This window comes from Pezoporus wallicus, unplaced genomic scaffold, assembly GCF_028554395.1.
Source record: "Pezoporus wallicus isolate ANWC-B61680 ecotype Strahan unplaced genomic scaffold, APGP_CSIRO_Pwel_v1 contig_818, whole genome shotgun sequence".
In the NCBI taxonomy this organism is placed as follows: domain Eukaryota; kingdom Metazoa; phylum Chordata; class Aves; order Psittaciformes; family Psittacidae; genus Pezoporus; species Pezoporus wallicus.
This window is the reverse complement of record NW_026636248.1, coordinates 5,283,954-5,308,036: the sequence shown is the minus strand read 5'-3', so window position 1 is coordinate 5,308,036 and position 24,083 is coordinate 5,283,954. Positions and strand designations below refer to the sequence as shown.

At 43.5% G+C, this 24,083-nt stretch overlaps 1 protein-coding gene and 1 long non-coding RNA gene across 2 annotated transcripts in view; one reads left to right on the top strand and one right to left on the bottom strand.

Moving 5' to 3' along the window:
* The window catches only part of BCL2 (BCL2 apoptosis regulator), a 97,451-nt gene that overhangs the window by 22,402 nt on the left and 50,966 nt on the right, over positions 1-24,083 (bottom strand). The window lies entirely within an intron of this gene.
* Positions 450-4,143, top strand: LOC130593903 (uncharacterized). Its single transcript, XR_008970913.1, has 2 exons — positions 450-727; positions 3,272-4,143. It is a non-coding gene; the product is annotated as an uncharacterized LOC130593903 (long non-coding RNA).

The window sequence follows — 24,083 nt, the reverse complement described above, 5'->3', positions numbered from 1 at the left end:
CTATAAATAAATCTAAAGGGTAAATATTGGCGATATATATATGCATATCATGTACATATGTATATTATATATATGCATATACATACATCAGTACATGTGCACGTATGTATAATACTGAATGGTGTGAATAACTATGTGAAAAATCAAGACCCATGTAAAGAAATTAAATACTGCATTCCATTGCCGTTTTCCCAGCTAATGCCTGTCCTCTGAAATAGTTTGATTCATTAGCCGAGACCACCACTGAGTGGTTACAGATGCAAAAGACCTATCTTAGACACTGTAAAGGCTCAGCACTAGAGCCTGCACTTACTTCCCTTAAGCACCTGCTTCATCCACAGCCTTGACTTTGGGCAGGTACTTGGCGTGCTAAACTGAACTTTCCCACAGTTCAGAGACTAATCTCTCATCTACAGAAATGATCCCAAAGCAAAGCTTGTTGTGTTACCAGAGGTATGAGGGTAGTGTCTGCACAGAGACTGGGCAGATCCTGGAAGAGAATGGCCTGGACCATGCACTTAGGGTTTCAATTACGAGGTTCACTTAATGCAAAAAGCCTGCTGCTGCAGAAGGCCACAGATGTTTTGTTACTCTTCCTTACTTCTTCCTATCTTTACAGACATCACAGGCACACCGTGCATAATACGGGTTTATTCAAGCTTTCTACTCGGAACTGTGACCTGACCCCAGATCGCTGAAGATCTTATCCCAGCTAGCAGATGCCTGTGTGAGATCTTACAGTTCTTGTCCTTCACAAACACTTTGTAGCCCTGTCTATTGACAATTAAATCTCCTTATTGTGAAGCAAATAATGATAACAGCATTTTCTGTGTCCACATGTTCCCTTGACTGATAAAAATGCTCAGTATATATTGAGAATATAAGTGTGCTCAGTCCATTCACAACACACAGTAAGTGCGCAATTCAATTAACTAATGCAATTCATATTTCATTAGGACAGAAGCTGTTTGTGACCTTATCCGGACAACAAATTCATGATAGAATTGCAGAATTTTAATTAGACAGGAAAATAACAAAGACAAATGAAACAGAGGGAAAACGCGCTGCCTGGCAGAATTGTTACACAGAACTTAAAAACAAAAGATGTGGTTGTTCTGCTACATCCTTCTCCTTCCCCCTTACTAATGATGCAGAGAACAAAACATTATTGCCTTTCTTTGCCTCTGATTAACCATTTGTAGAGAAGGCTATCCCAGCACTGCTCCTATGCACCTGGTATGGTACCGAAGGACACAGGAAAGAGAAATGTAAGGGCCTGGTTTACCTTTTTTTAAGGAGTATTTAAGTGAAGAACAGCTTTCCTAAGAAAAATAATTTTTATATCAGTTTTTCAGATTTGTTACAAAGGCCCAAATATTGGGCCCTAAAATCATTTGTGAAGGAAAGCGGTAAACGAGCATCAACAGATATGATTAATAAGATTACTTGTTAGCATGATTAGAACAAAATAACCCACAAAATCACAGTACATAAAGGACTGTGCTTAAAGTAGAGAAGGATTCCTGTGTTCAGCTGCAATTGCTGTAACATTTCTTTTTGTGATACTCTTAAGAAAATGGGAACAGATTAATAAGGTTAGTTATTATGGTCCTATAGTAGTTTCCTCCTTAATCCAAAGTATTACCATGTATGCTGACCCCATGTGAGAAAAATGGCTCCCTACTGTTTGTAATTCAGTTTCATTATTTTACTACATATTGACAAACCTGTGTCTTGTATTACAGAAACATAAAAGGATGAGATCCTTTGGTTTTTAAATAGTACATTTAAAGAGACGACAGAAGGATGAAACTACCCGATCAGAGTTCACGGTCTTCAAAACATGCTCCCTCCCCCTGCCCTTCTCCCAGACTATGACTTATGTTTTGAAGATAAAATCAGTAAATAAATTTTGTACAAAGCTGGCCAGGTTTTGTATTAACGGCAAGACACTGTATATGAAGCAATTGGATATGCATCAAGATGTGTCTGTTTAATCAGGATATTTGTTGATCTGGGTCAGTAACAGGATAGTTATTTGTCCCTGGCCAGCGGGTGGCAATGGCAGCAAATGGCTTATAGTAGACCAGGATTGATTTTGATAACATGTCCAGATGGGTATGATTTAAATAAGTAAATATATTGCTTTGTATAAAGAGATATTTTAAAATTAATTTTAAACCAATGTTTACATCTGCCAGTCACTAGATGCTACATATACACTCTTAATATTTGACTCAGGAATACAATCGGTAAAGAAAAATTGCCTCCCCTTCTCTGATCCTAAAACCTCTGATGTTTTTCTTCTTTATGCTATATTAGGTCAAAACATTAGATCAAGTTCGCTGTATATTCATATTATTTAGTAGTGCTTTTATCAAACTTACTGTGAGCTGACGCTAATTTTACTGGAACAGATGAAGTTACTTTATTGTCAAATATGTTTTTAGTGCAGTGAAAGCATCAAAACAGTACAGCTGCTAAAGGAGACCATGAAAAGGGAGTTTCCAGAACTCACTGATATTAGCTGCTCACCCATACATTCCCTTCTTCTCAAGTTTCAAGATGAGATTATTACAAAAAAAGGCTGATTTGTCAAAAAAAAAAAAAAAAAAAAAGAAAGAAACTGTCTGAACAAATCTGCAAATAAACCAACTTGGGGGAATTCCCACGCCTGTGTCTAACCTCCATGATCAAAATAAGGCATCCTCAACCCGATAAAAGATTCTGCTGATTTTTTAGGACTTAGTCAGATACCGATTGGGTTTGTGACCATCACAGCTCCTGCTTCAGGAAAACTGCACTTAACCACGGCTGGTCTAGCCTGTGCCAGACCCCTCACAGGCCAGCAGGGTGACTGCTTGAGGATGAGCAGGGCTACAGGGACCAGCGTGGTGGCCATTGCTGGTCACAGCAGCAGCATCTCGCCCAGCCCCAAGCACTGCCCTGAGTCCCGCTACCATAGGGGAGCCAGGCCTGGGCTATTTATTTGTAATGAGTACCGCTGTGGAGCCAAATTGCTGTGTACGGCTTCCTTTTAATTTTTTTTCCTGTTAAGTTTTTGGCTTGCCTGATGGAGGACAGGGAGGAAATGCATCCCAGCAAAATTGCCTCTCATCGGACTTGCGGGGGCCTCATTCCAGTCTGCGTGCTAGCCTTGAGCTGACCATGTTACAGACACTGTACTGGCATTATTTTAACACTTTTCTTTTTTTTTTTCTACACTTAAATTTACAAATTTGATGCCAGATTTTTTTTCTTTCTCTTACAGTACTGCAAAACTGCAGTCACAACACAGCTGTGTTGGGATCTGCTCTGCACTGCCACTGATACCACCAACAGCTTTTAGATAGAAAGAAGCTGAGGCTAAAGAGCAGAGAATATTTCTCACCCCACATTGTTCTCAGAGACTATTTCTGGCACACAGGAAGGACTCGCAAAATCACCATCAAACTTATTTTAGCCAATTCCATACGCGACTTGAAGTATTCCAGAGGTGTGCGTCAAGCCTCAGAGAACTGATAGCAAATTTTGTTCCCTGGTTAGACATAGAACTAAAAGTATGACACTCTAGGGGCTGCCGGGGAGTACTTTCTTTAAACAGCAGCGAAAACAGCCTTCAAATGATACATGAGAATATTAGCAGGAGTGGGTCCAAATACTGCATTCTAAAATGAACACTTTGATAATCATAACAATGTGGTTTGAAAAGCATCACTTTAAAAGGTCAGCTATACCACCCTCTGACTCCACACTGAAAGCATAGCGGATATATTGAGTCATACATATTGTTCATTGTCATTTGCATTTGGTGAAATCCCTGCATTTTACTCAATTTAGTAAGCAAGCACCGCCTTGGGCTCCTTTGGCAATACTCACCTCTAAATGCAGTTACTGTTTGTTGGGCTAAAATATCTTGTCCCATCCTGCAGCAGTAAATCACTCTTTGGTCTTTTGATCAGTGTTTGTCCTTTCAAGCCTGTGAGTCATTTCACGTTACTGGAAAGAGAGGGAGCGGCACACTAGAGCAATGTGGGTATTTTGAGCTTCACCTCTGGGATACATTCATGCATGTTGCTCTGAACAAAATGACCGTCTGTATCAGTCTGCAGACTGCCACTAATGCATAAAGGTCTAACTTCATATTTGTGTGGACAAACACCAGCTTAATTCTACGGACACCATGTAGCATCACCAGGCTACATGTCATGAAAAGGCCTTACCGAAGGTAAGTACACCTTTTGCATTCCAGCCTTTTTTGAAACTGTCCTTGGGATTTGACCTCATGGCCTTTTCTCTATTTTTTGCACATCACTTATCACTAGTAGGGACTGTTTGACTTTCCAATAGTCATGTGAGTGACATATCCAACCAGAATATGGCGGAAGCTGTCCTCGCCCTTCCGGGGGCTACATCTGAAGAGTAAGCAAATTTTGTGGGTATTTAAACCTTTTCTTATTTTCTATGAGCACTGTAAGAATGACTCATTCGTGCTTCAGCTGGAATGCATAGTTGGTAAACACTGGCAGGGAGCAATCGCATTTCTAGATTTGTAAATCCAAATAGTCCATGCTGCACCGACTCTTGCGTCCTGTTACTGATCTGAGTTGTTGGTGGGAAGGGCAGGGCAGGGGCTCAGCTCACACAGCTGGACAGGTCTGGTACTACAGCAGCTGATGTAGGAACCAAGAGCTGTCCAGCAACAGAGATACCAGGAAGAGGTGGAGGAAAGGAACAGAGGCACCTTCCCATCATAGCACTGATAGAGGCTTTCAAACCATTTCTGAAAATAACAATTAAAAATTAGAAAAATAAACCCTACAGACATGCATGGATATGCAAAGCAACATGGAGCCCAGTCCAAAGACCACCAAAGGCAGACTCCAGTCACGGACGTTTTGGATTGAGCTCTGCATGGAGGGTAGTCAAACACATGCCCCTGCCACACACACACTTTTATTTCAAATCTAGATGGTTTGCTGACTGCATATATACCATGCAGAAACTGCTCAGGACACAAGTCACCTCAAAGTGCATTTATAAAACCTAATGCTTTTATAGTGTCCTGGAACCATAATGTTGTTTGCAATGATTTTTGTAAGGGTTCAATGAACATGCTCCATCCAAGAAGGTATGCATGTCTGTAGACAGCCACTTACACCTTCTCCTTGATATGGACAGAAAGACTAGTGCTCAGAGGGTTTCATTTAGAACCCTAACACAATCTACACAAGCAAAGGAGATGGAAAATTTGGAATGGGAACCTCCTGACTTGCTCCCTCTCTCCATTAGCCGCCAGAAGGAAAGCACAACAGTCTTGCTGGGGCAAACGCTGAGCATCATCTGTGGATCCTTCCTGTTTTCCTACTCCCGTTGGACTGGGGCATCTGGGCTGCCATGCCCCATAGCAACATTGTCCTCATAGTTGTTTGCCTGTTGATTTCCCAGTCCCCACTAAGGCTGCAGCTCATGCAGCTCTGCATGTGTCCCCTGCTGCTGTGAAGTTTCTCTGAGATTCAGCACATCCCTCCAGTGATGCCTGTTCAGAGTTACCCGCTGATAAGTAATAATATGTAAAACTCAATTACATTCATATTCATAGCTGGCTGCTACTTACAATGTTAACGATGGGGAAACTTGCCCTACAGGAATGAGGATGGGGACAAACTTTTATTAGCCCCACATGGGCTTTTATCTGTTTTAAATGTTACATTGTCCCAGGGAAAGAAGAGCCATTGTTAACAACAGCGTTGGAGGCAGTCAGCTGCACTCAATTTAAAATTAAAAGGGTAAGAAAAAATAAATGAAAAGGAAAAAAAAAAAAAAGGTCTGCCTGCTGCACTGCAGTATGGCAGGCTATGGTAACTTGCCCCAGAAACGTTTTATTGAATCCAGCCCTTCAGTACAAAAGAATTCATTAACTGCTTCATGATGCAAAGTCTGCTAAAGACATTACACTCACTGGCCAGCGTGAGGCTGTTCCCATATGCTGTAGTGTTGCCTTCACTGATCAGCATCAAGCCCCAAATCGCATCTACGTGTCAATATTACCAAGTCATGAGCATAAATGTTGAGTCCCTGGTTCTGATTCAAGCCCACGCCACATTCTTACAGTAATGCTGATGAAGTCAGGACTGAGAGAGCTCAGCTTAGGCAAAGGCACAGGCTGGGAGTGTTAAGTACAAAGCTGGTGTTTAAAATCAGCTGGTGTTGGGGCTCTTGTGGACTGAGCTTCCTCCTATGTCTGCATAAGGACTACTGGTGCTGCAAGACACCTCCTGCCTTCCCCAGCACACTGCCTGTGCCACACAGGCAGCACACGGATGGCATTGAAACCACTGTGCTGACTCTATGCGCCAGCCTGATCCCGCACTGCTGGGTACACCTCTCCTTGGGGCAGTGCAGGATCCACTCCAATAAAGTCATCCCAGTGTGAAAACTAGCAGAACCAGATGCCTGCTGCTCGAAAAACAATACGACATGAATGTACTCTCTCTGTTACTGGGGGAACCTCACCTTTGAAAATGTTCTTTTATTGGGCTTAAAAAGGCCGGGAGCAAGAGACGCCAGTGCGACACTGGAAACCGCTAGAATCTCCACATCGATTTAAGATTTCCATTCACTATCATAAATTTTCCAGTTTGCACTTCACTGACGCACTCAGTGCTGAAAGAGATGCACTAGTGGATCTTTATTATATTTATTGACCAGGTGGCCTTTACTGCCCAAATTACACTTGCTGCCTTCTATTCATCACGTGGACTTAATGAACAGAGAGGCTGGCGGATGTCAAACAACCAGGAAGGAGAAACAAAGGAGAAGCCAGGTACAGTGTCACCCAGCTTGAATTAGCCTACTGGTACGTTTCACGTGGCTGTATCCATTCAGCTCCCCTGCAATCCCGGTGTGAATGAACCAGAGTCATTGCTGAGCAAACAGATAAGAGTCTGGAGGAACTGATCAATATATTTAGATAAGGTGTAACAACAATACGTAGCAACCTGCCTCTTTGTCTGTGCTTGGTAAAGAGAAGATGAGAGGAAAATAAAAATCCCTGTATTGCCTGTTTCAGGCTGAATTCTTCTCTTTGACACTATGGTTAATCGACACCACCGTAACCACGGAGTTAGTCTAAATTCAGGATAACGCAGTGGCTTTATTATGAAACAAGCACTGAAATACAGTTGGAAAGTCCTAGGTCTCCTTGGCAAATGAATCTTTTGAACTCAGCTCAGCCACCTGCACTTTCATGCACACTGTTTTAAAGAGAAGATGATGTAAGTTTAAAAATAATTTGAAATATGTTAGTCATGCTTGAAATGGCCAAACAAAGGTTAGAGAAAAGCTGCAAAAAACCCCCAGCAACTTAACTGAACGTGAGGTGACATTAAAGGGTACATAAATATTTATATGTAATTTTATAGTAGTATGTTATATACTGTACTGTTTTTGCTCGCACACAGTGATTCCAGCACTCACTAATTGGAATTTCTTCAACTCTGAAAAGGACCTTTATGGGCTTGAGAAAAACTAGGACAACACTGAATATGAAGTAGGTTTTGAGACAAGAGCCATTTACGTGACCAAGGCTGTATTCAATTGCCTTTGCTGTTTTCTTGCAGAGAAAGAGCTGAACAGTTTTAAATAATGGAAGAAAAGAGTCTGTTTATAGAACTGGAAATGAGACTCTACCTGCAGAGGCTGAGTACGCAGCCAAAGTCTTCCTCTGGCTTCACTTAAGTTTGAGTTTATTACAAAGCTAAAGAGGGCATACTTCATCTTTTTCTTCTTAAGCTATATAAATATATATGTAGGCACACACAGGACCGAAAGAGCAAGTCTGTCTGTACGAAATCCCTTCTATCTTTAGCTGAATATTTTTCTGCTGTGTCAAATTCAGAACACAGTGCAAAACCAGAATCTAGAGAGGAGTATTCTGAGACCTATTCAGTTTTCAGGGGATTTTTTCCTTATTGATAAAATTAAGACTATGAGCATACCTGTGTCTTATGTAAGAATCTCTCACCCTTCTTTGACTACATGTTTGTAGGACAAAGTGTTTAACACAGGAAATTCACCAATTACACATTATAAACTATCTGTTGCTAATCAAATTTTACAGAAAAACTTACCAAATAGCTTATGGGTTAAAAAAACCCAAACAAACCCAATATTAACATTGTGTGGCATCCACGTTTGTCCAAATGTATTCTCCATAAGCACACACTGTATTACCCTCTGGGAAAAAATTCAACCAAACTGCCTCCCCTCACTCAAGTGCAAGGTGTGTGGACAGGTTTCTTTAAACACATTTTCTTTTCAGTTTACTTGGGTACTTTATTTATAGCCTGGCTCAAACTTCCAGCTGTGGTTTTAGCTTCAGTTTTCATCCACTGAGTCCAGTCGATTTCAAGTGTTGTTTTGGTGTGAGAGGTGTTGATCACCCAGCCCTTAGGAAGGCTTACTGCTTGGCAGCTGGCAACGCTGAACCCTTCAACACTAGCAGCGTACAGGCGGGCCCACAAAATGATTCATACCTTTAGCTGTCATTTTAAGCATGCCTGTCCCAGATTTAGGCAACCCCTCTCAGTTCTGCAAGTACTGATGTTCTACTTTTGCACCAGTAATATTTTCCTAGGTCTCTGGATGCTGGCTGCCTATTTGGCTTTGCTCTGGCTTGATCTGGTATGCGCCTACACAGATCACTGTCAAGATCAGGCCTTACAAAAAGAGGACTTGTATTTTCCTCCTGCTACTACTCCCCTTTTTGGGAGATTCAAGGTTTGTTCCCTCCCTTGCTGATTATAAGGGCTACAAGATGACCTACAAGACTATAAGATAGCATCCCTTTTAAGTGGGTCTCTCCCCTTTTGAAGCTTTTCCATTCTGTTTTGAGTACTTAAAATTAGTCCTTGGAAGAGGATGTATCCCACATCTTATGCCTGGGCCAGCATCAGGCTGTGGAGTCAGTCCGCAATGGTGTCTAACACAGTTATTGCAGGCAAAATGAAACAGTATCAAGAGGAGACCACAGAGATGAAGGTTTGCTATGTAACTCAGTGCGGTGGGAAGATTCCTCAGAGATGGCCACTTCAGCCCTCAGCAAGTTCTTTGTGAAGACCAACCCAATGCATGTTAAGCTTATGCTTTCTGATTGCAGGATTCACAGTAATTATAACCCTAGCATTTGGATTCATATCAGAAAGAAGCAGTTCATGGCCAAGTGCAATTGTAAATACCACTTACATTTTAGCAAAGCCTAAGCCAACAGATAGATTTCTACAATCCAGAAAATGCTGAGCTACAAAGTTCCTGATCTGCCTGCTAGAGCCAGGGATGCTGTAATAACCATGACCTTAAGCTGCAATCACGCACTTTTTTCCTTTGAACATTTGTTTTAAAGGATCCTAAATTAACTGCAGACATAACAATGATACAAACTGTCCTGTGATCTCCTAGGACAGGCACATTATCACCTGTCTAACAGTGTGCATAGGTTTTTTTTTCCCCCAGGTGAAAAAGAAAATCTCTTCCATAGCAAAAAGTACCGTGGAATGACCAACAGCTGTGACAGGGTGGTAGCAACACCGTCTAGTTAGTAAAGACTATCACTCAGCTTTAGAAGCATTATTTCCAGGGAGATGGAGATTTCTGACCTTGAGATACTGGCTCCTTAGAAAGATGAAAGTAGCATCACACTAGCAAGACATCAGGGGCATGCAAGAGCGAAGGTCTTGCGGAGAGGACAAAGTCATCCACAAGCCCCTCTGCCCCTGAGCCACCTGAAAACCTGAGAATATGCCCAATGCCTGTTTCCCAGGGCAAACACTTGTGGAAAAAAGAAAAAGAACAAGAGTCTGGGAACATACTCAGCTGTATCTTCAAAGGCAAAGGGGCGTATTGTACTCAGACACACCAAGAGCAGCTTCCCTTGTGCAGATACAAAATGTCCCTCTATCCTGCACATGCCGGAGAATAATTTTCAGCGTGGCTACCCAGGTGGTTATGTGTTACTACCTGCAGATAAAGAACACCATGCTAAAGTGTATTTTAACTGCATATCCAAAACGCTCTACATCCGTTCAGCTTGGATGGGTTCAGTGGTTCAGTTAACGTAAGCTCAGACTAGTCTGAACCTGTTAAGTGCTCGATTAAGCCCGATCCACTGCACCTCTTTATTTTCTGTGTAGCTGGATTCTGTTTTTTCCATGACACAAGCATTTCCCTAGCCTTTTGAAAAAAAAGCATTTAGCTAAGAAGCACGGAATAGTAGTAAGTTGTTTGCTCTCTATATGCTATGACAGAAATAAAGTTAACATGATAGATTAGTACTGAGTGGAAGTTATTTTTCTCAAGATGTCATACTTGTGCTTCAGAAATGAGTGATCTTGAGAGGCAAAGTACCAGCAAAAGCACCAAAATATACATCATGTATAGCAAAACAAATACCATTTAAAAAATGTCTTACAAACTCGTGCTGAGCCATACAAAGGCCAATAAACATTTGCTTGTCATAGGGCAAAGCAACGGTTGTGCATGCAGAGGAAATTCTATCTACACCGCAAGAGTATGTGTCTGGGCTTAAAACTAGGTAAATGGATCACATCTTCATCTGGTGTAAGTCACAAAAGCTATGGAGATTTCAGTCAGGTTTTAAATTATTATTCCTAATGAGCTCTTGCTCCACAGTGTCTGCAGAGATGCTTGGTTTACAAGGCCACAAGCTTTGAAAATTCATAATCTTCCTTTTAGGCTTCTCCATCAGGAATTCCTCATACAGATTTGCTGTTTGATCCTCCACAGGAGGAAAAAAAAAAGCTGAGTAACTCCCATCTCTTTTGGCTACTGTCAAATAGACAAATAGACATAGGCACAGAAATTAAAACTCTGCTCAATTCAATCTGGGAATGAAAGAAGAACATGATTGGGTTGGGGGGAGGGGGGTAAAAATTAAAGCCCACAGAATAGATTGCCTCCATCAGCTCTCATGGGTCCTATGAGCTCCTATGACACAAACAAACTGTGCCTCCCAAAGCAGGGATGACGGGGAGTTTCCCTTGAGGGCTGTAGCTATAGTTTATGAATGTGCAACTTCATTAGCAGCCGGTGACGCCATTAGACAGGGCTCTTAATTTCTTGGCTTGGACAAAACTCTCCAGGGGCCATCACGGCTGTATGCCATGCACAGAGATCTCATTGCTTAGGGTGAGGGAGATGGCTTTCAAAGTCACCCTGAGAAAAGACCCAGGAATTCTAAGATCATTCTTTGGACTTGCAGAAAGTAAAGCATTTTGTTTCAGGCTTTGCAGAGCCAAACTGCTGTAACTTGTAGAGACACCTATTCTGTGGTATGGAACCCACTCACCCTCCCAGGTGAGGAGCTGACTGAAAATCACGTGTAGCCTAGCAAGGCTCCTCTTTCTATTATTAGAGGAGAAGTACAAGCCTGTTTATTTCTAACATGACTTCACACTGTGGTTAATTTTTTTTTGAGGAAAAAAAATGAAAAACAAAAAAAGGAAAGCTCATAAGCAGCTGATGACCTGCTCCATGTAGGTCAGTTACAGAGGAGCAACTGTACTCTTCACAAAGGACTTCTGATGTAGACAGCAAGCAAACAGTGATTTCAGATGGGCTGGGCTTGCGGGATGGTGATGGCAGGGGACATTTGTGGCAGGCCTGAACTCTTTTGCCGATTAGCTCAAGCCAGGACAGACCTCAGAGTCCTGCTCTCTGGGAATGAGGGTTTTTGGGAAGCCCATGACAGTGTCTGGCCAGCTGGGGGATGCTGCTGAGGCCCAGAGCTGCCTTCTAATCCCTTTACAAAGTGATGGAATAAATGACCCTGCAAATAGTGGTTGTGGTGGGATGGATGCAGGCAACTAACAGTGGGAAGATGGTAGAGATTCAAACATCTACTGAGAAGAAAGGAGCTGTGAGAGAAGGGAAGGAAAGGTCACGCTGAATGTCATGTTTTTCACTATTCAAATCTGTCAGGTCACAGATGCTTTCAAACTGCACGTAAAGCTTTAGGTTGGTTCGTCCAATTAAGCACTGCTTAAAGCTTTAAGCAGAGTTTAAATTTTGGCCAGAGACATAAAGCAACAGTAGTAGCATTCAACAAAAGCCTATGGTGATAACAAGACGTGGTGAACGTTGTACTAATAGAATTCCCACAGTGTGCTCTGGCTGCTCCTGTAAGATTCTCACATGTATTTTGGAGAGAAGGGGGATATATAAGTTGTTATTTGTACATGCCGTATCAACTGCTATTCCTAACGCATTCGTCTGGCATGATTTTCTGTTCCTTTCCTTAAAATCTCCTTTTATGGCTGCCATGCAGTAGATCTGTTATTTTTAAACTACCGCATTTTTTTTTTCTCTTAATACTCATCTGATTGTTCAAAGCCTGACCATGGACTCTCAAAATATACATCTGCATTTTTCCACAGCTTAATGCCCAGTTCATTCTAGATTTTTATCAGCAGAAGGATTTCAGCCTGGGAGGTTTTGAGGCTTCAGCCTCAGTGGCTACAGGTGGGAAGTGTTGATTCATTAGCAAGCATGCTCCGAAGGCTGCAAAACAACTTTCTGCCGCAGCACCGAGGCTGAGCAATGAGCTATCTATCTGATGTACTGGAGTTTCCAATGCAAGGCATTTTCAAGAAGTATCAGCAGTTTTGAGCTGCTGGTATGAGTGGAGTGTAGTTTTTTAAAGTGCCCCAGACTCCCCCTTCTTCCCACTTTTGTGCTGCTGTTCTACTCTGGAAACTTCTTTTTGGTGTTGATTTCTCAATGCTTACGCTTTCATTTAAGAGAGCTGCTCTTCAAGGCAGCACCAAGGCTGATGCGAAGTGGTTCAGCTCCACTGACTTTTCACTGGAGTTGTGTTAGCTTGTACCACCTGAGAGAGAGTCCTCCCTGCATTCTCAGAATCAGATCTGCTGTATTTAGAAGCAAAAATCAATTTCAACAGTTTCTTAATCTCATTAGCTCTATAAAATCACGCAGCAGGGCAGGGAATGGCAGCTGGCAGGCATCTGTTACAGAACAAATTTTACCAGTGAATGGAACATCTCCTCAGCCATCTGTTTGTAATGTGTAGAAAGAGGAATTACCATCGTTGGTGACTTCAGCCTTGGAGATATTTGCCGGAGAACTCATGTGGTCATTCAAAAAATACCTTAGACGGTCATGCACCCAGCATACTTGAGATGAGCACTGACCTCATTCAGATAGGGGGGAAAAAAAGAGAAAAAGAAAAAGCTCTTACAGATTTACAGATTGAAGAATTAGCAGGTGGCTGTGCATAACGATGACCACATTAGGATCAAGTGGAATAAAGCATCAACCAAGGAAATGTATGACAGAAATTTAAACGCGTCGCTGTCCTCAAACTTGACACAGTAGCGTAACTGACTGGCAGCAAAAATTAGCAATAGAAAGAACTGACAAAAAACATGGTTTTATAAAGACATCCACAGTTCCACAGGCAAGTTCAAAACAGAAGAAGCCTAAAACTAAGTCTGGACAGAAGGACATTTCTACTAAACAAGGAAATACAGAAGCAGTGATAAAATATACCAAGTATAAAAGACTGGGGAGAGCCAAAAGGACATAAATTCAGTTAGTAAAGGATTTAGAAATGAACATAGGAGCCTGGTGTGAAAAGCCTAATGCCTTTTCCTGTGTTACCAACCCAGTGAAACAAGTATGAGGCTTATCCAGTGGGGAAGCACCACATTTCGGAGCCACACATGGGAATACTGGGGGTAACATGGCTTGGTCAGTATCATGTCTGTCTCTGTCCTGATGTGCTCTTGTGTTTGTGGACCCATAGCTAGCTTGGAGCCCCAGTAGTGGCACAGCATGGTTTGGAAAAGTTCCACAGCTCAGAGACATGTTGGAAAACTCGAGAGAGAATCACAAAAATGATGCAGGGCCAGGAGACAAGTCTACCACTGTAATCTATCTACCTGATATGATCATTTCACCTATATTTCTGGAGCCACTTGGTGACACTTCATTTTGGCCCAAAACACTACAATATAAAGTCTTTCAGGTTGAGTGAGACTTTTGCATGACACACATGCTACATGGATTTTTATAACTATCAGAGCTGCTGTCATTAGAGTTGAGCCCCTTTTCACCCACAGCAAAAAAGTCAAGGGCAAGAGAGTGTCATCACTGACCACTGAGAGTGCCATTTATGTGAGCAGGGAGAGACTTCTGGGTGCTGTTGGAAGGGTACTGCTGCTGGGCTGCTGAAATTTTAGGGTGGGAAGCAGGAAAGAGCCATATTTTAGAATATGAAGGCTGGAAGATTTTGCAATGAATTTGAAGGTTCACCAGCTGTAGACACGCCACAGCTTGCACTGGGCCTGCAGCTAGAAAAATTAAATCCTGTAGCATGGAGATCTTGAGAAAAACTTCTTATAACTAAGGACATCTTCAGATATACAAGCAGAGCTTTCTAATCAGCCTACAACTGCCTACCCACCTTGCCCTGGGAGAGGCTTAACCCATGATAGCCCCAAGCCCTGCAAGTACCTTGCTGTTAGGGTTGAGTCTGGCCAACCCTATGTATGACACCAGGGCTTCCCTGCCCAGAGCAGAGGGAGTTTTAAACATTTAAGAAAGGCCTTAGTGGAAATCAGCTGTCTGAGAAAGGAGCTAGCCCAGAGAATATGTGGTAGACAAACCATGACCTCACCCCAAGGCCAGAGTGTGGTATTAAGTCGGGATTGCAGAGCAATGCCTCTATCCTTGGGCAGTTTATAGACACATTTGGAAGCACTTACTTTCCTTCAAATTAAAAAATAACCCAAAGGCCTGTACATTCTGCTTCCTTCCAAAATTACCTCTCTGATCTAACCCAGCGGGTCTGGGCTCACCCCACTCTGCAGGGATATGGGAAGACCCATGATCATTCCTCTCCCAGCCCAAAGGGATTGCAGCCCACTGCTTCACTTTGTTTCAAACCCAACACTGTGGGTTATCCCGAGGTGAAAATGCAGCAAGTCCCTCCTGCTGTAGGGTTTCTACAGCTCACAGCTAATTTATTGAGACAGAGGGAGGAACAAGCCCTGTGATGGAGCAGCAGATGCTCTCACCCAGGCACAACCACGAGATTTAGCATGTATGGCACCAAAGGGCTGTGTGCCCAAAAGTGCATCTGCTCACCACCACCAACCATTAGATAGGGAATGTTATAAAGATTCCACCTGCCCTGCCTCCCTCTAGCATTAGTATTCATTGGGGTAGGCAGCAAAATGCAGATCCCCACACTCCTTGATGGTACCATAGACCATAAAAGTGCTGTATTATCACTGGACCAGTTCCCTTAGAGGCATGAACACTGTGCTTTCCTTCTTTTCTTTGAAAGACAACAGGAGGATTTAAAAGAAAATAATTCCTATATCCTTTGCTTTAGCAAGTAGGATTTACCTTGTGTATCTAAAATTTCCTGTAGGACAAAAGTAAGTACCAATTCCTGAAGCTGTGAAGCAAGCAAGGCATGTAAAGGAACTAAAGAGTATGAGAACTTCTTGCAAAAATTAATAATTTTCATGTGTCTTTGAAAAAGATCATTCTATGTGTTTGTTTCTTTATGCAATCACAAACATGTTACAAGCCAGTACAGTCAATCAACAGGGTTGGCTTAGTTTTCTATTTAACAATTGTTCTGGATTTGTTAGGTCTCATGCTCTGTATCTCCTATTGCTTCACTTGGCTTAAAATTGGAACTATTGCTCTTTGACCTAGTACTGATTAGTTTTTCTAGACTGTTGCCCTAGATGTTCGTAATACAACAACCCAGGTTATCCAATATCTAATTAAACACAGGTGGAGCTTGAATATCCTACAGGAAGACAGCAGAAACCATTTTGAGCTGTCTGAAAGGGAAAAGAGCACTGGCAGGCAAGTAAAGATAAGACGGTGGGGAAAGCAGATCGCCTTTCCATTAAAGTTAGTGACAGTGGTAGTAGTCTTTGTCTTCTACTAGCAACATTAATAAATAATAAAAATTATATTATAATAAAAAATAAATATTAAACCAATCTGTATGTGAAATTTTGTTGGAGTTTTGCTAGTAATCAGCTTTATCTGCAACTTGGAGGCATCCATATAGCCCTCAGTCATAAGGTATAGCTAGCCAATCCTCACCTATATCTGTTTTTTTCCTGAACCTTGAATGTATTTTGTATTACATTACTGCTCCCAATAAAAAGTGTTACAGAAAGCTTTGCTCCAAAAAAGATCTCAAACTCTGCTGCATATTAATGACTCGGGCCTCAGTTCTGACCCAGCTCTTGCACTTTTTAGGGTCTGTAACAGCTTCAAAGACAATTGATTAAAGATGTGATGCTTTCCTGCTGCCGGAGCATGGAGACGGACACCAAATGAACAATTCCAGTACTGCATTGTGAGCCATCCTCCCTGCTTCCTCATCAAAAAGGTACCGGAGTGCTGGATTTATACAGATTACCATCACAGGTAAGCAAGACAGGTGAATGCCCATGTCCGTTGGCTAGCAGTGGGTGCCTAACACCCAGTTCCCTTATCAGTGTTACATCAATTGCAGTCCCATACTTGCCCGTGCTACAGAACTGAACCCCCTTTACTTGGATTGTCTCCTTAGCACTCTCCTTTTGAGTGTAAAGAAACAGCAAGAAGTAGAGGGGCCTGGGGTCAGCAAGGTGAAGGCTCTACTGTTGGCATGTCTTTTGCTAGCTGATGACTGCAAAGGTGATGCATGAGATGAGCTGGGGGATGGAGCTCACCACCTCACTGCCAAGTGTTGCAGCATATCACCCAGTCTATGCCCTTGAGAGAGGGGGAGGCCAGAGTGACATCATCCTTCTTACGGTAGCAGGACACTGGTGTCTGAGCCTCGGTATGGTCATTCTAATTAGCTATTGTGTTTGGAACATGGAAAACAAGGGTGATGTGATGCTGTATTTCTATAAGAAGGGAGTTGTTCAACACCCATGGGCATAAGTATGACCGCACTGTATGGACATAAAGCTTGCCCATGTTATCCTGCCAGTGGCTATGAGCCACGAAGCTCCCATTAAAAGATGTCTCTGTAGCTCCAGCTGTGAGCCCTCTGGGACCTTCCCTGCTCTGGGGGCTGGCCAAGGCACAGGGGCGCCTACCTGTCTCCAAGGGCACTGGCATCTCTGCCACTGCCTGGGATGCAGAAGTGAGGGCGCACCCTTTCTGCAGTCAGGGGCAAGGTCACCATCGCTGCGGAGGTTTTTCCTTCTACGCTCTCCTCCGCCTGCAGGAAGCGTCTCCGATGTGGCGGAGTGATGCAGCGCAGGGCCAGCCGCGCCTCCCCTGCTTCTGAGAATCCCCAGCTCTCACCACTACCGGCCTTCCGCGAGGCTGGGTGCCGCAGCTGGCACGGCACGGCAGCACATGACACCCGCCTGCTCTTTTCACTGGAATCCCTGGCTTTTGTCTATTTACATCCTTTTCTTAGAGAGAGGCAGGAAGTCAAATGAATCAGAAACATCTATGGTTACCTCCACCCCGGTCCTTACCCACACCTTGATGGAGATACCTCCGGTTGGGTTCACACTCTGCTCACTGAGACGGGGCAGGAGGGGACCAGAAATAGCAGTGGCCCCAGGAGGCAGGGAGGCAGGCAGGAATATCCCTAGCCTCTCTAGCTGCAACACCCCCTTCGGTATTTCCCATAGGAGGCTGAAATGCAGCTGTCCTCACAGAGGCACCTGCAGGAAGCAGAGAGAGGACAGGTCCTGGGGCAAGCCTGTAAAATCCCTGCTGCTGTGGCCAAAACCCTAATCCCGGGTGTGCAGAGGTGTATATCGGTGGGAGGGAGGGAGGGAGGATGCAGGCAAAGCACTTCATGGTAAGAGGGCCAGTTCCACAGAAAACTAAAAAGCAGACTGTTCCTCTGAACAAGCACATGGTGTACAAAAACACCCTATCAGAGGAAGTATATCCTTTGCTCTTCTCTTGCAATACCTGGCTCACACATGGGATTAAATGCTAGTGAGCTCTGCCATGTGTTTCCTGCAGAAAGGTTTTCTTGGTCCAAAACTTTGAAGAACAGGTAAAGAGCAAGACAGCAGCTTAAACTGACACTTCCCCAGCAAGGAAGCAAACTCTATTAGCAAGGATGGGGTGCTTCCTTTGTGTGAGCGAACAGGAGTTACAATTTCTTCTGCATATCAGAAGTAGGAGACTGCTCCTGAATGCAAGTGTGGCATCTCACTGCCCAGGGAGGTTGTGAATGCTCCATCCCTGGCAGTGTTCAAGGCCAGGTTGTACGAAGCCTTGGGTGACATGGTTTAGTGTGAGGTGTCCCTGCCCATGCCAGGGGGGCTGGAACTAGATGATCTTAAGGTCTTTTCCAACCCTAACGATTCTATGATTCTATGATTCTATCTGTGCACTCACCACTGCCCTGTCTTGCTCCAGGGAATCATTGGCTACCAGAAAAGAACTGCAAGGAGAAAAGAGACATGGTATTTGGCCTACCTTTGTCTGATCCTCCTGCCTAAGGCCTTACTAGCTGAGCATCAGTGTTCTAAGGGAGCTCAGCCCCTGCTGCCCTGAGCGCACTGTATATGGCTGCTGGGATCTCCCCCCCCCCCAAGCTTCTGGGATTCCTGGCCCTGGGACAAGTTTCCCACTGTCTCACAGAGACAGCTCTCTGCTGCACCAGACTTGCTTGTGAAATGTGCATGGGGTCTGGGACACTAGACCAGGGCTGGTCATCTTCCCAACAGCTTTAGGGCCAGACCTTGGCAACACCAAGGTGAATCGGGTGGCTTGCTGCGGGTACACAGGGCACTGCAGGGAAAGTCAGATGACTGCAAATGCCACTTGCAGAGCCACAAATATTTTCTATAGAGCTCTGTCCAGTGCGTAACAGGCAGCAGCATTCAGCCAAGCGGGGAAGCGATGCTGGGAAGCTCCACTGCCATCCCAAGAAATGCTCTGTCCTTCAGGCTGCTGGCTCCCTCTTGCTCTGCAGATACAGCTCCCAGACTTTGTGATGGCTCATGCTGCAGGCCCCAGCTCCTGCATGGGAAACCAGAAGAAGTGCTCAGGACTTCTGAGATCCAGGTCCTTTCTGCCAATATAAAAAATTTATCAGCATGATGGGGGGACCAGAACAATGCACGCTTTGTGTCTCTGTTGAATCTGCAAAACAAAGTGTATGTCTTCTCTTTTCCTCTTCTTTTCATTAAGGGAAAAAAAACATCCATAAGTTATAGGGACAGGACATGAAAAAAACTCTCTCCAATCAAAAGAACCCTAAATTTGCAAAGGCAAATACTTGAAAGACTGGAGATGCCAGAACTGAGACTGCCTGCTCAGCACAAGAAGCAGTGGGCAAGTGAAATAAAGGATGTGTGTCCTACCCCTCTCACGGAGGGAGGACTGCATTCTCTGGCCACGTCGCACTGCCATAAAGTACCTGGAGAGAACAAATGGAAATATTTTCTTCAGCAGCAGGGGAGTGACAGGGAGAGGCGAAGCCAAGCAGCTCTGAGCCAGGGAGCTCTAGCCTGGCCACAGTCCCTCCTGCACCCAAGCTCTCTCCCAGCACAGGCCGCAGGGGAGAAAAAAAGACGCTCCGAGTCTGATTTAATATTGCTCTGTTCCAGTTTTACAGTTCAGTTCCCATTATTTCAAAACAAGCAAGACCTTAGCTATAAAAATCAGATTTATTTTTTCTTTTTAAGGAAGGGAAAGAGGGAAGAGAAAAGAATAAAAGACTCTCTACCAGGAGTTGCACTGCATAAAACTCTGCAACAAAGCAATGGTTTTGGTCTTTCCTGAACAGATACAACGTAAGATACCTTTTACCAGCATCACAAGTACCAAGCTATGTTTTTTGGAACTTGCACCTGGATACATTTCTGCACTGTTAACGTAGTCATAACAGCTCGGGTTGTTAACTATTCAGCCCCTATACTAATTCTGAAACTAAGTATCCGTGCTTACAAACAAATTAGAATATTCTGGCAGACCAAATTCATGCAGCTATACAGGATGCACACCCTTTATTTTCTTAATCTAGCCTGCCACCCAATAACCAACTACTTCATTAAAAAGGTACCTTGTTCAGAAATTCAGGCAAACTCTAGGATCCTTCTGTGTGCCGAAGGAAAGGATTTGTTTTGAAGTTTCATTTGCTCCATGGTTTCACTCATACAGTTTATCAGAGGGTGTCATTTATTAGAAAAATATGAATGGCAAATAGAAATGAAAAATCCAGTGACCTTTCACTGCAAGGAACAGTGGTTTCGTGATGCGTTCCTGATTAGAAAAGAACATCAAATGACCCACATGCTGGTAGCTGAGCAACTGCAAAGCTGCCTCTTTGCAATCAGCAAAATCACAGGATCTTTTAATTTTTCTTTAAAAAACAGTCAGTGTTAGTGTTCCCAAGTGCAAAAAGTGTCTGAGGACCTTATTTACAGGCTTGGAAGGACAGGCTAATCCCTTGTCCTTGTAGCCAGTTCTAGGAACTTTCACATTTTTCTTGGCAAATACTCAAATGCAACATTGATGTCTTGCTCGGGGTAGCTTTAGTCAACACGATTTAAACTCACCTGCAGCGTGAATCGGGCAATTGTGTGGCCTTATTACTGCCAAAAAGTTATTTTAAAGAGTAATCCTTACCGTTAACGAATTGACAACAGAGGCTTTGGCTTAGATATGCACCAGGAAGAGAGCATTTTCTTAGAAAAGCATAGTTCTCAGTAAATGATAAACCACAGAGCTGTGCACATTAAACCACAAAGCTATATTTATATAGAATTAAGGGTCTTAAATCCCACCTCCACCCCACCCCCTAGCTTCTGCCATCCAAAAGCAAGGATTTTCAGATGCACATCTAGCATTTTGACCCCCAGCACAACCTCCTGACCCACCCTATTAGGCATCCATGTTAACAGCCATGGGGAATACAAACTCTTTTTCCATATGACTGTTTAATTTAAGGCATCTGAAACGTCTCCACCACTTATTATTATTGATCTTCTGGGTTACAGTGTTGACGAGAGGCCTTACCATGCCAGCTTCATAGTAAAGTAAGAGAGTAAGAGTCTCTCCCTCACAGAGCTCCAGTCCAAAGAGAGACCACAGAGACACCAGGAGTCAGAGGAAGCAAGTGCTCTGATCCCAAACACGTACAGGAGGAAATAAATCAGTCTCCAAAACAAGCAAGCATCCTGATTCAGAAACACTTTAAAACCACCCATGCTTAACCCTTTGTGAACTCCTCCGGCTCCTGCTCTCCTGGGCTGTACATTATGGCCCAGCCTCAGCCAGTGCTGCCACCAGCACTGCCAGGTTGGCAGGGCCACCTCAGGCTCACTTGGTTTTTCCAGTGGAGAAGCATGAGGAACCTTTACAGCATGCTGGTATCTGAAGTTAGGTCCACATGAGCTATGAGGTTACAAAAAGAATTTGGCAAAGCAGCTTCCGTCCCAGGGGCAGAGGAGGGCAAGGCTAGCGGAACGGGACAGCAAAACAACCCATGGAGATGTTTCCTATGCTTAATGCAACAAACTGCCAGAAATATTACTTTAGAGGGCTTCTCTTCCACTGTTTCAGATAGACAAGAAGAAACAGGAATAAATAGTGCTGCACCTGCACAGTGCAACCCAAATCTGCACTCCAAAGATGCAGACTGTCCTCAGGAAAGACTTGCGGGGCACATCCTGCAGTCCTCTGGGCTTATGCATGCCTGTCCCCTTTCCAAGGAATCCAGTGGGGAGGAGGAAAAGGGCACATGGGTATTGTTGACAGCACAGCCTTCAACCATTGCTGAAGCATCTGCTTGAAGGTGGGAATCAGAAGGTAGAGGGACTCACCTGAGGCACTGTTAATATAATATAGCATTACAAGAGCAACACACAACTTCCTAGGTAACTTGAAAGTCTTCTATTCAGTCTAGGTGTAATCCCGCTGTCATGCAGGATAGGTAACTGAAAGGAAAGAGCGCTTTTCAATGAAGCATTTACTGGCAGGGCTTCTCAGGAGTTCATGGGCTGTATGTTACCATGAACAAGCCCCACTGTCAAACCAAGCTTACAAGGACTTTGTTTTCCAGATGACAAAGGGAAGTCTAATAAGACCTATCTGGCAGAAGAAGCTCAAGGTGACCACAGCCAGACAGTTTCTGGCCTTCACTGTTACGTGCATCAGGATTCAGGAATAAACCCAGCAGAACTGAAAGGTGTCTCAGTACTCCAACAGTGAAAACCAAGATGGTCTTCACAGAGTAAGATGGCCATGGTTGTACCAAAGCCTTAGAGCGATTGATGAGATTTTCCCTGAATATATTTGCTGTTTTGGGCAGAATTTGCTGTAAAATGACAACTGCCTGCATCATACTGTTACAGACTAATGCAGCACATCCAAATATCAGTGGAGTAGGGCCTTTGAAAAGCAGTAAGCAATAGAAAAATTAGTTTCCCAGCTCCCTGAGCCCTAGAGAGAACCAACCGGAACACGATCACAAAGGACAGCCCTAGGGTAACTGCTGGACTTGATGATGTTAAAGGTCTTTTCCAACCTAGTTGATTCGATGATTCTATGACAGAAATTAAAATGTGGCTGTAGGCAGGACAGGGGCTGTGTAAAAGCAGGATGTGGCAGCTCAGCCTGGCAGTTCATGGCCATGGGTAGAGACGGCTCAAGACACAGCACTGAGGAGCTCTGCAGTAGTTTATACCATAATCTAAATAGGCTCTGGGCACCGTGGAACCAGAAAGTTACCAGTTAACTACCCTCTTTGGCTTGAATTGGGCAAAGATTTCATACACCCCCCTGTGACCCCATAAGGCTGACAGCTCTGGAAGGGAAGTGGAAAGACTCTAGTGATGCCTAGGAAAAAACCAAAACCATTGAGTGACTCACTTTTCCATATCAAATGTGATTATTTTGCATCTGTAAAGATACTTAATCCCACAGAGACTCCTACATCAAGCTCACTCACTTCACAAAGCAAAATAGTGGTTTTCCTTCTCTTAAGACAACTGATTTGGTGGGGCACCTGTTATTAAGGAGAGTCAAAATACATGAAGCTGGGTTGAAGGTACAAACAACAAAGGTTGTGGCTTGGTCAAACAAGGTTGACCAAGCCAGAACACTACGTACTGCAATTTCCAGGCTGCTGAGGAAGGAGGCAAATATGAGTTAGAAGTGCTCAAATGCCCCAGAGTGGAAATACAAATAAGAGTTCTGGTACCAATGAATTCTGTGCTAACAACACATTCACTGGCAGGAGGAGAGGAACATTTCTATCACATCTCAAAGGCAAGTGGGAAAGCAGCACTGAAAATGCTGGAAATATAAATACTCCTTCAATACCCTTTACTGTATCTAAAGGGGTTTCTGTTTGGGGATAATTAACTTTCTGTCCCTCCAGGCACTGCCTTATGTAAGTGCTTTGAATAACAAGGAAAACAACAACTGAAGTAGTCACTGTGCTCTGTAAGCTCACCTGCCCCATTACTTTCTAATGGGAGACACTTTGGACAAGTTTTATTCCCTGATCTGCCCATGCATCTCTCACTGAAGTCATCATGAGCCTTGTTTATGCTTCTCCAAGACAAATTTCACCCATAACATTTAACTACTGTGAGCACGAAACAAATCCATCTTATTAGATATTGGGTGGCTGGAAAATTGCCTTAAGTATTTTTAGACAGCAACCTGAAGGACACCGCAGATCTCTGGGTTTACCATGGCTCAGGTTTAACTTATGAAGCAAGAGTCTTGCGAGAAGGACAAAAGCACACAGCTACTGCACATCTCATGATCAGTTCTTAAATGGAAAAACGGATCTTAAATGGAAAAATGGATGAGATACCTGAGCTCGGAATAAAACTGTTTCAGTCAAGGGTATACACAAACTGAGCAGGTCTTGAAATATTTCAAGGCAGTAAGATAACATGAAGGTACCACTCCAACATTACACCAGTATGTATTACACAACTATAACTGTAAGAAGGAAAATAGTCTCCTCTTTTTTTTTGGGGGGGTGGGGGGTATGAATCTACTGAGCAAGGGATCCTTGTTCCATT